Source organism: Vanellus vanellus (genome assembly GCF_965231255.1).
Source record: "Vanellus vanellus genome assembly, chromosome: 14".
NCBI lineage: Eukaryota > Metazoa > Chordata > Aves > Charadriiformes > Charadriidae > Vanellus > Vanellus vanellus.
The window spans coordinates 2,906,329-2,916,069 of record NC_138919.1 but is presented as its reverse complement, the minus strand read 5'-3'; the positions used below and the strand labels follow the sequence as shown (position 1 = coordinate 2,916,069).

The 9,741-nt window shown below is 48.9% G+C and overlaps 1 long non-coding RNA gene across 1 annotated transcript; it reads right to left on the bottom strand.

Moving 5' to 3' along the window:
* Window positions 1–4,767: 4,767 nt before the first annotated feature.
* On the bottom strand, window positions 4,768–9,195 carry LOC309677495. Its single transcript, XR_014269683.1, has 4 exons — window positions 8,986–9,195; window positions 7,807–8,211; window positions 5,088–5,321; window positions 4,768–4,940 (listed from the first exon to the last, which is right to left on the bottom strand). It is a non-coding gene; the product is annotated as an uncharacterized lncRNA (long non-coding RNA).
* Window positions 9,196–9,741: the final 546 nt, after the last annotated feature.

Here is a 9,741-nt window from a genome sequence, read left to right as displayed (position 1 = left end):
CATCCTTCCCACCGGAGCTGGTGCCTCCATCCATTCTTTCTTCTGTTCACCCAGAGCATCTCAGAGCAGTGACATTTTAGCATCTTTGAGCCTCTGCCCCAAGGTAGGGGACTGGGCGATTCCCTGTCCTGTGAAAGGCGTCTTCAGATTCCTCCTCACCCGTTTCTGTCCTCTGCTCTTTCCATGAGGGCATCGCGGAGACAAGATCAAGGGTTCGGCCCATTTTACCACACTAAGCATTGCTCCTTTCGATCAAATGCATTTATTAACCTACTTGGATAGACTGCATATTTCTTTTGTGGAAGTAAATTCATTACTATAAATCTCATAGTCCAGCTGTTTTACTCTCTGCATATAGCTTGCTTTTTTTAATTTTTTTTTTAATTGGTAGCAGTGCTCACAGCAATGCAGTGACTTCCACGTAAGCGTCTAAGATGACATTTGGAAATGCCCTCCTTGCATTCTGGCTGACAGTCCTTATTTCTTGCTGCAGCAAAATCTGATGTCCCCATGAAAACTCTTCCTGAGCTTGTAGTCTCACCATTCTCCTGTTAGTCACCCATGTGCAAAATTCTGCTGAGCCTTTGCAAAGCCGTGGGGACACTGATTGCATTTTTTCCCCTGCTCTGCCATTGTCCCAGCTGGTGGAGGCAGCCACAACAGCACGGCTCTGCTGTTGCTCCCGCTCCATTGAGCCTTGCCTGTCCCTCTGCCTCAGTCCTCTTCTTTAAAGGGATTCTTGGTGTCAGTCACAGCTTTAGTGCAAGACCTTTGATTATCTCTAGGAACTTCATTCCTGGAAAATTCTCCCTAGCTTGTCAAGGGTTAATCCTGGCTTGTACACCAACCCATAAACTTTTTGCTTTGGCCTCAACTCCTCACACCTGTTAAAAAACTTTATTTCTTATCAGAGGCTCTGTTGAACTCCCAGAGTCACCCAGAAAGCAACCCCAAGCTCTTCTGTAGTGTCAGCCTCTCTCCGTCACTTGGGTTAAAAGCCAACTCTGAAATGTTTTGATTTTAGGTGGCAGACAGGTCCCTCATCTTCTGCATTAGGCTCCAAGAGTTAACTCAACCCAAGTTCTCGGAGAAAGGTAAAGCCTCAGATGTGGCTGCCTTGTCCTTGCTCAGACACCGTCACAGGCCATCGTGCATCCGACAGGCCCACTCAGGGCAGGGACCAGCTCCAAAGGTGAATGCACAATAGCACTGCGCCTCTGCAGACCCCAACCGCTGTCCCAAAGCTGAGCTCTTTGGAGGGAAATGGTCGGCTCCTCCACAGGACTTGCCTGCCCTGCTACTGTCTTGCGCACCTAGTCACCACCCTGTCTGCAAACTCTGCTCAGCCCTCTCCTTTTCCCCGAGGCACCCAAATTTTGTTGTTTGATGGCACTTCCAGCTATGGAAATGCCTGGTTCTGTGGCTGGACACACGCAAACCCCTCTAGCTTATGGCACACAAGACCTCTGCAGCACTCAAGGCCCAGCAGCTTTGCCAGTGGCCATCACTCCATCCCACCGGCCTGGGGGGTCACCCCGCAACCACCCTTCTCAGGGATCCCACCAGCCTGCATCTCCTACAGGTCACCCTGAAGACCAACAGGGGTGCTTGTCCCCCTCGAGCCTTCAAGCAAGGCTGCAGACTGTGCTCTCCTCCCGTGGAGGGAAGGGCCCCCGGCAGCGACCAGGAAGACTATCTGGGCTGGGTTTCTGGAAAACTGTCCTGATGAACCAGTTCCAATTTGTATAAAATTCTTCAATATTTATCAGGGCAGGAAGCCCATTGAGCTGGGTTGTCAAGGTGAATACATTAACCGCCTGTTCGTTCCTCCAGCCTTGCTCTTCCTCCACCATAAGGGTTCTTCCCCTCTTTTAGACAAAACAGAGCAACTTTCACAGGAGAGAGGAGCTCAGAGCTTGGTGTGGTCTAGTTTGAAGTGAGACCTGTTGTCACCCAGCCCCACGTTGCTTGAAGAGCACCCCACCGAGCCGTTCTGTGGGTGTCTGGTCCCCATCGCCACGTTGGCCAAGTAGCTATCAGGAAAGATCTAGCTCCAGGCCCAGCCTTGGGGTGCATTGGTGGACATGGTGGTCTCTTGAGGGCCCTCCTGGTCAGGAGCTGAGGTTTAGGACACCTGGGGCCAAACAATGCAGGCTGTGGCGTAGAGCTGGACATCAGGAGAGTGTTACAGTGTCAGGTGTCAAGCAGAGGAGGCACCTCCCTCTGGTCTGGAGTCAAGAACTGCATTTTCTAGGAGAAATGAGGCTGGTCATCTTCTCAGCATTTTTGGGGGACTGGTAGAGTTGGATGATGATGGCCTCCCCCTGCTTCCTAGCAAATAATGCATTTGTGGAAAACTGCATTTTTTGCAGGTGGATACTTCTTGCATGTTCAGGTGTTCAGTGAATATTCAGAAACCCCTGAGGTTTCAGCTTTTGGAACTGGGAAAGCACAGAAACTTTCTGATCCATTAATTGATAAAGAAAACATTTAATTTCCATGCTGCATGAGCAAAGCTTTAAAAACAGCTTTTAGCTCGAAAACTGGGAAAAGAAAAGGAGTAAGAAAGGACAAAGTGACCAAAATATATCATTTCACCAACCTTCCCCTCACTGGATTTTTCACATCGGTTTGATTCAAACCAAATTCATTATTTTTTTCTTGTTATGGCAACAACCAGTTAAAAGGCTTCACTATTTCTCTAGCCCTGTGGCTCTCTCTGAGAGCTCCTTGGGTGAGGTCTGGGTCTCTTGCATCCCACTTAGATATGTCTCTCTTCCCTCCTATTGACTTGCGTTGGCTGCCTGAGTCACGCCTGGCATCTCCTGGGTGCCCAGTGTAGTGTGCAGAGCCAAGCCCAACCCCTTTTTGTCAATATAGACCAGAATTTGTCCCAAACACAGCACGAGGGCTTCAGCTGTAAAACATTTTTCAGCAGAAATCGCCTTTTGCCATGCATTTGCACAGTGCCTAAATAGCGGGCTTAGGCAAAAATAGAAATAGTTGTTGCCATTACGGCTTCTAGCTCAGGTTAAGGGGATCAGAGCAGGGCAGCAAAGCGGACTGTCGTAGTGGTCATAATCGGCACAGGAAAAACTGGGATAATTTCCACTGGAAAACCTGTGTGAGAGCAACTCCAACGAGGTGCTCTACTCTGTTGCTTTCAAGGTTATAAAAAAAATTATCACCCTCTCAGCTGTGATGTCCCATTCTGTGACATTAATGGCAGCAAAATTTAAAGCTGAAGGAATCTCTTGGCACAGTATGTAATTTGCCTGGGGAAATTAGTTTCAAAAAGGATCAGAAAGTTAAATACTATTGCTGGGCTTAAAATGAAGGTGCATAATTTTATAGCGAAAATAATATTTTTCTATGATAAATTATGTAGAAGGCAAGAGTAATAAAATGTCATGCTCCAGGGTATAAAACAATCCCTGTAAAGGTCAGGAAGCACTTTTAACGTATGTGCACATCACCGCACATTAGTCCAGATGCATTTTAATTTGTTTGGATTTTGTGTCCTTGATTGGACACGATACTCTTCTCCCCTGAAGTTCCTCAAGGCCAAACACCTTGTTGGCTGGACCAGCAGAGAAACCTTCCCTGGCTCTCGCAGATGATTGCTCCATTCTTTGAAGCATGAGGCTGGATTGTTTTTGCTATGCATGTTACTCCTGTCCCAATCTTGCAAGACTTGACACACTGTAAGGTCTCGATGGCATCTCGCCCTCTGATTTGTGACTCTGCGATTTTGCTGTTACAACACTCTCTCTAATTATAACAGGATTAACTTTTCAAACTAACCTGTCCACCTTGGGCACGCTGCTTACTTCCTACAATGCTGAATTCAACAGGTTGGCTGTCGATGTGCACAGCTCTGCACTGAGCATGCTGCACTTAGGTCTTAGATCATCCTAGGCTGCTCGTTTTTCTGTTTTCATAAGCCAGCAGCAGATTAGGCCTTAAAAAGAGAAACTCCCTTTTTTCCTGCTTTTCTTTCTAGCCCACATCGGCTATTAAAGCTTATCCCAGCCTTGTGCTTAGCAGGGGAGTGGAGCCAGATCAGCTCCAAATCGCCCAGCCTGGAGGTCCCATCATCGTGTTCCTGGAGCAGTGCTTGACAAATTACCACACCTTGGATCTGTTCTCCAGCTCCATCATATCCGGTTTATGGTGACATCTATTAAATCAGCCTGTAAACAATCAGTTTGGCCCCTCTGACAAGTCAGCTCCACTCCCCATGGTCCAAGCCCACATCTCCCTGGTTATCTGAAGGCTTCTCAGCTACTTTCCAGGCTCTCCTATACAAGAAGGCACTTGGTGCTCATTTAGGGCAATTTAGCAGACTGGTTTGAATTTGAGAGCTCTGAAATACACTTGTGAAATAAAAACAGACCCAACCTTTTTACAACGGCTTTCAGGGATGCTCGCAGCATTCTGAAATGCTCAGGTGGAATTTGCTTGCGAGCTTTGTAAAATTACCCTCTGGGAGAGAGCGAATAGGGGAGAATTCAAGCTAGGAAAGCCAATTTACATTATTGTAGTGTAAAACAGGACAGAGCTGTTATCTCAAACTCACACTACAACAGCAGCCGAAGACCTTGTAAAATACAGGATTTTGCATGGATAGAGGCTCTGCGAGGAAGAGTTTATAACTCAAAACATCACAAAACGTACCTTAAATCATCACAAAAGTACCAGAACCAGCACAAGCCCAGTCGCTGGAGCAAGTGCAGTCCCGTGACCCCAGCCCGCGCGTGGGGAGAGCGAAGCAGTCGGGAAGAAGAGTGATGTGAGACTTCCAGCTATGGAGGTGACCAGCCTGGACTGAGCCCCTGACACACGCAATGGTGCTTGGGTTGAGCCTTGGTTGACAGCACTGACACCAGTTGCACACTGTGCTCTCGAGCCCCTTTTTGCCCCCGCGGTCCTGCCTCCTCCTGCGGTAACAAGAAAGGGGCGAGGGCAGCCAAGGCTGGGTGGCTGGCACCGCTAAGGCTGCAAACCCACCACAGGGTTGCTTAAAAGCTTCTAGGAGGCAACCAGCAAAGAGGGAGACCTGGAGAGGGGATGTGGATTTCACTCACTCACAACATGCCGCTTCATTTATCCTCTTGTGGCTCCAGCAGCTGGTGCAGACTTCTCCGTGGTGGAGCCCAGACACCCATTTCTGGGCCTCTTTGAGGGATCTCCCAGGGCTACTCATCCTGCTGAAGCCAGGGAACATCCCGGCACAGTTCGGCAGCGGGTGGTCACTCTGTGGCTCTGGACATGGAGTTCAAATCCCATCTGCCAGACATCTCGGGCTTTTTGGAGAGTTGCTGGAAAGAAATCCCATTCTCATCCTTCTCCTCCTCTGGTCTACAAGTGGTTGCTGTCGTGACATGGCCCTGCTCTCCCCCCAGCCTTCCATCAGAGATGCTCGGAATTACCTCTGCCTCTTTCAGAGCAAAGGCAGCCCCATCTCCTTCTTCCCCAACTCTCCTTGAACAAGCAGTGACTCTCTGCACTCCCACTCCAGCACCATTTCCCACCGCAACACTGGGGTATCTTTATAGCTTTGGTTCTGAATTTGGATCATCATCTGGCTGTGCCCAAACAATCAAAAAACCATCCCCAAACTGTCTGGCTTTGTATTTTCCTGAAGTTTAAGTCCGACTGAAACCATCAGATCATCTTTTCTGTATTTTTGGATGTCACAGGTCATCGTATTTCACTCAAACACTGAGCCCTATAACTCGGGTCAGATCAAAACCCCGCAGCCCTTGGGAGCGCGGAGCTGCTGTGGGCTGAGATGGGAAGCGACGAGGTGCCAGCGTGGCCCTGGCGCTACCAGGGTGGGTTTAAACACTCGCAGCACGAGCTTGGCGCTCCAGCCTGAAGAAAGGGGGACAATCCCGGCACCCTGGAGCCCTCTCCCTCCCCGTCTGGCACAGGGCACCCAGCTCTCGGACTGGGTGATCTTGCAGCACTGGGGCAAGGCAAGAAATCCTCATGACTTCATCTACCCAGCTCCCTGCTCGCAGGCTGAGCTGTTCCTCCCAAAACTGAATTAAAAATGTGCGGTTGAAAATGAGCTAATTTTGCTTTAAAGGCTGCAAGCCCTGGTGAGTGCACTGCTCCCCTTGCAAATTGTCGCAGTATGCAGTTACTGTCGCTGCGAGAGAGCTGCAGCTTATTTCAAGGTTGAATTTGTCCAGCTTCTCGTCCCCGGGACATTTACATCTCTGGAAATGATCTGGGGACGTCGCAGTCTGTTACAGCGGAGCTGTCGCATTCCTTGGTCAGATCTCTAGGCAGGAGCTTGATTTTTATAAGTCTAATGTCACTATATACCCCCTTCTTTACATTCTCTGTTTTATTTAACATTAGGGGAAAACATGTATTTTATTTTCAAGCTTTTCTTTGCGATTGCAAGGACCAGGTACTTTTCTAGTGACGAGAGCTGAGAATCTCATGCATTTGCGTGACTGCAACCAATGACTTTAAAAACTGCTTTAACTAAATCACTGCCCAGAATTTATCACAGACTCGCGAGGCTGATGCACATGAAGGCTGCTGACACCCAGCACAGAACATATGAGCCCTAAAGTACCTAAAATTATCTCGTGTTAGCTTTTGAAAATATGTCTCCACCCTCCATTCAGAATGACAACTTTTGGCAACAACAAGAAAACAGAAATGACAGATGGTAACAAAATCTGGTACACAAACATGACAGTAGGCAATATAATGAACATTTCACCCACTCGTTCATTTATGCTAATCATCGCTTTTGAGCAACCTGAATTGTTATGCCAGACAGCAGCGGATCTGAAGCATGGCATAGCAAATCTCAAAGGGCCACCAACCTGAAACCAGAATAAAACCCCCACTGGGCTACTCGTTGTGAATGAAATTAAAGTATCGCTAAACCCCAGCCTGCTCTGACGGCCGCTGAAAAATCCCTCCGTTCCTAAAAAGCACATCGAACTCTCCTCCTGCCCTGAAATTCCTGCCCTGAAAAACACCACATCCACGAAATAGGGGTAGTCCTGTTTTCCCGCTACCCAAAGCGTCACCAAAACTCAGATGAACCAGCAAAAATTTGCACGCAAAGGTGAGAATTGGCATCCTTGCAGTAAACGCGTATTGTGCTAACAAAACGTATTTTTTTATGGCGACAAAGATTTTCCTTTAAAAACGCTTTCTTCTCAGGCTGAGTTCTCCAGTATGAATTCAGTCCCCGTGGGAAAATGTTTATTCTTTTATTTGAAGCCCACTTATCTCATGCTGACATTCTCAGTGGAAGGTGCTATGTCACCCACAAAACTCCTTTTATTTCCTATAAAAATGTAAATCAGCCTATTTTTTTCCCCAACAACCTTATGTAATGAACAGTATCCTTGCTCAATTATTTTGAAGACATGCTTTTAGCCTCTATTTTATGCAGAAATCTGTAAGATTGAAACCATTCCTCCTCTTCCTTCCCTGATGTTTCGGTGCTTGCTCCTATAGCTGCTGAGGCAAAGGTCTATTGATGTTCCTGGGGTAGGTAGGACCTAAAAACATCTCAGAGGGCAACAGCAACGCCATTTTATTCTCCCGAGGGAATAAAAGAAGTTTTCCCACAAATAAATTGCCAGTGCTTTCAGGTAAAAAAGAGGGAATCCTGAGCAATTGCCCTCAGAGCTGGCCAAGATGTCTAATTGAACAAAACTATACATATTTGTAGTTATAAATGAGGACAGTCCTCCATGATGATTTCCAGACACTGCCCTTTATAAGACCCAATTTTCATTTGCTTACAATGCTGTCAAACATTACCTATGGTAGATGAAATGCTGTCTTCTGGGGCTGAAACTGTAGTGAAAACTCACAGGAAAAAAAAAAAGCAAATTTCAGCCAAAACATTTCAGTTGCTTCTGAGGGGGAAAAACCTCCACTATATAGTCTTGGTAGGTTTCCAGTAACCACGTCTGCAAGTGCTACGTTCAGCCCCAGGATAAAGGGCTGGAGATGATCTTGGTGTCAGTGATGCATCTCCCATTGTCCTCATGAAGACCCACCCAGATTTGCCTGACCGGGGGAAAACTTAGCTTTTCCTGCCTTCTGTCTTCTTTCTCTTGTCATCTCCTGCCCTGGATGAAGCATGTTTAGTTGTTCCTTGGGTGGAAGCTACTCCATTTCTTTAATCGTCTTTGTTGTCCATCTCCACTTCTTATAGCCCTCCTGTGCAAAGAAATAAATCAATTTTGAGTCAAGGGGATCTCAACAGCGTGGAGCAGTCAAAGCAGAAGCCCGCCATTCCTAAAAATAATGCCCCAACCAACTCTCAGCCTTGGCAATGCTGCTGCTGGAGAAACACTGATCAGCAGGGCTGGGGCCTTCCAGAGACCCCTACGCCGCAGCACCGGGGGGGCTCTGCGGTGCCAGCAGCGACAGCATCTGCCCTCTGCAGGATGGGGTGGCCTGCACAGTGACCAGCGGCTCAGCCACCCCTCAGGGATGACACAGCGCACTTTCAGCAGTCTTGCCCTTAAAAGAAGGTTGTTTCAGACTCATAATGTTCCTCCTTAGCTGGTTCGTACCTGTGGCTGGCTCCCAGCCCACATGCCATCTCCATTGACGGCAATGTTGCTCGATCTGACTTTCCCAGATCTGATCCCATCTCAGATCAATGCCCTTTTGGAGGCACCTGTCCAAGCATGCACCAGACAACATCTCTTTGAGACACTTCTTCCCTCCTTCCCCTTGCTCTTAACCTGACCACCCTCCTGCATAGACCACTGATGTCCATGCAGAGCAGGATGCTGATAGACCATCTGATAACTGTGGACAGTGCTGCAGATTTGGGGTGACCCCAGCAGCAGGACAACCTTGGGCTGAAGATGGGGGCTCTGGTGGGGAGCAGGGCTCAGCAGCACCAGGCAGCAGCAATGCATGGCGCAAGGTGCCCCCTGGCTGGGGCCATCTGTGAGCCCAGCACCTCCTCCAGCCTCTCACCTGTCTGTTGCAAACCATATCGATATGGACAAACTGACAGTCAGGACTGCTGTGTCGAATATGGAACACGTCAATCCATAGGTACAGATGCCACCTGTTAAGAGAAGCAAATCCTTAGTGTTTTTTGTTTTTAGGGTTTTTTCCAAGGCTTTGCATGCACACAAAGACTTCCCATCCCCTGCCACCCACACTCCCCCCCCATCCTCCGCCCCGCTTCAGAGTTAGGGAGCCAGAAGGGATGTTGCTCTGATTTGCTCCAGGACGTGGTGAACTGGGTGGCAGGTTGTTTGCTGGGAAGAGATCTGGCCTGGGACAGCGTGAGGAGGTGGGAGCTTCTGCCTGCTGTTTGTCATGGAAAAGGGAAGATGTCTGCATCCTGCTGATAGCACACGCTGCTCCTGAAACCGGGAACGCCACCTCGGGAGGACGCTGCCCCGATTCCATGGCTGAAGAAGACTTAGCCCCGTGTCCTCAGCCACCCAGGTGCGTTCATGGGGGAGGAGTGTCCCACAACTTGGGGTCCCTGGGTGCCCTAGTGCTGCCTGGCCATGGGGCAACCAGCTCTGGAGCAGGGTGCACGGGGGCCAGGATGCAGTGGCAGATGGTCTCGGTTGCTTTGCTGCAGCCCCGGGGCTAGGACCCCCGACAGCCTCCAGCTCTGCCGGGGCTGTCCCCACGTCTCCAGCTGGGGTTTTGCCTGCTCGCTGGACATGCTCAAAGTTCACCATTCTATAAATACCCAAAGCAGGGCTGCCA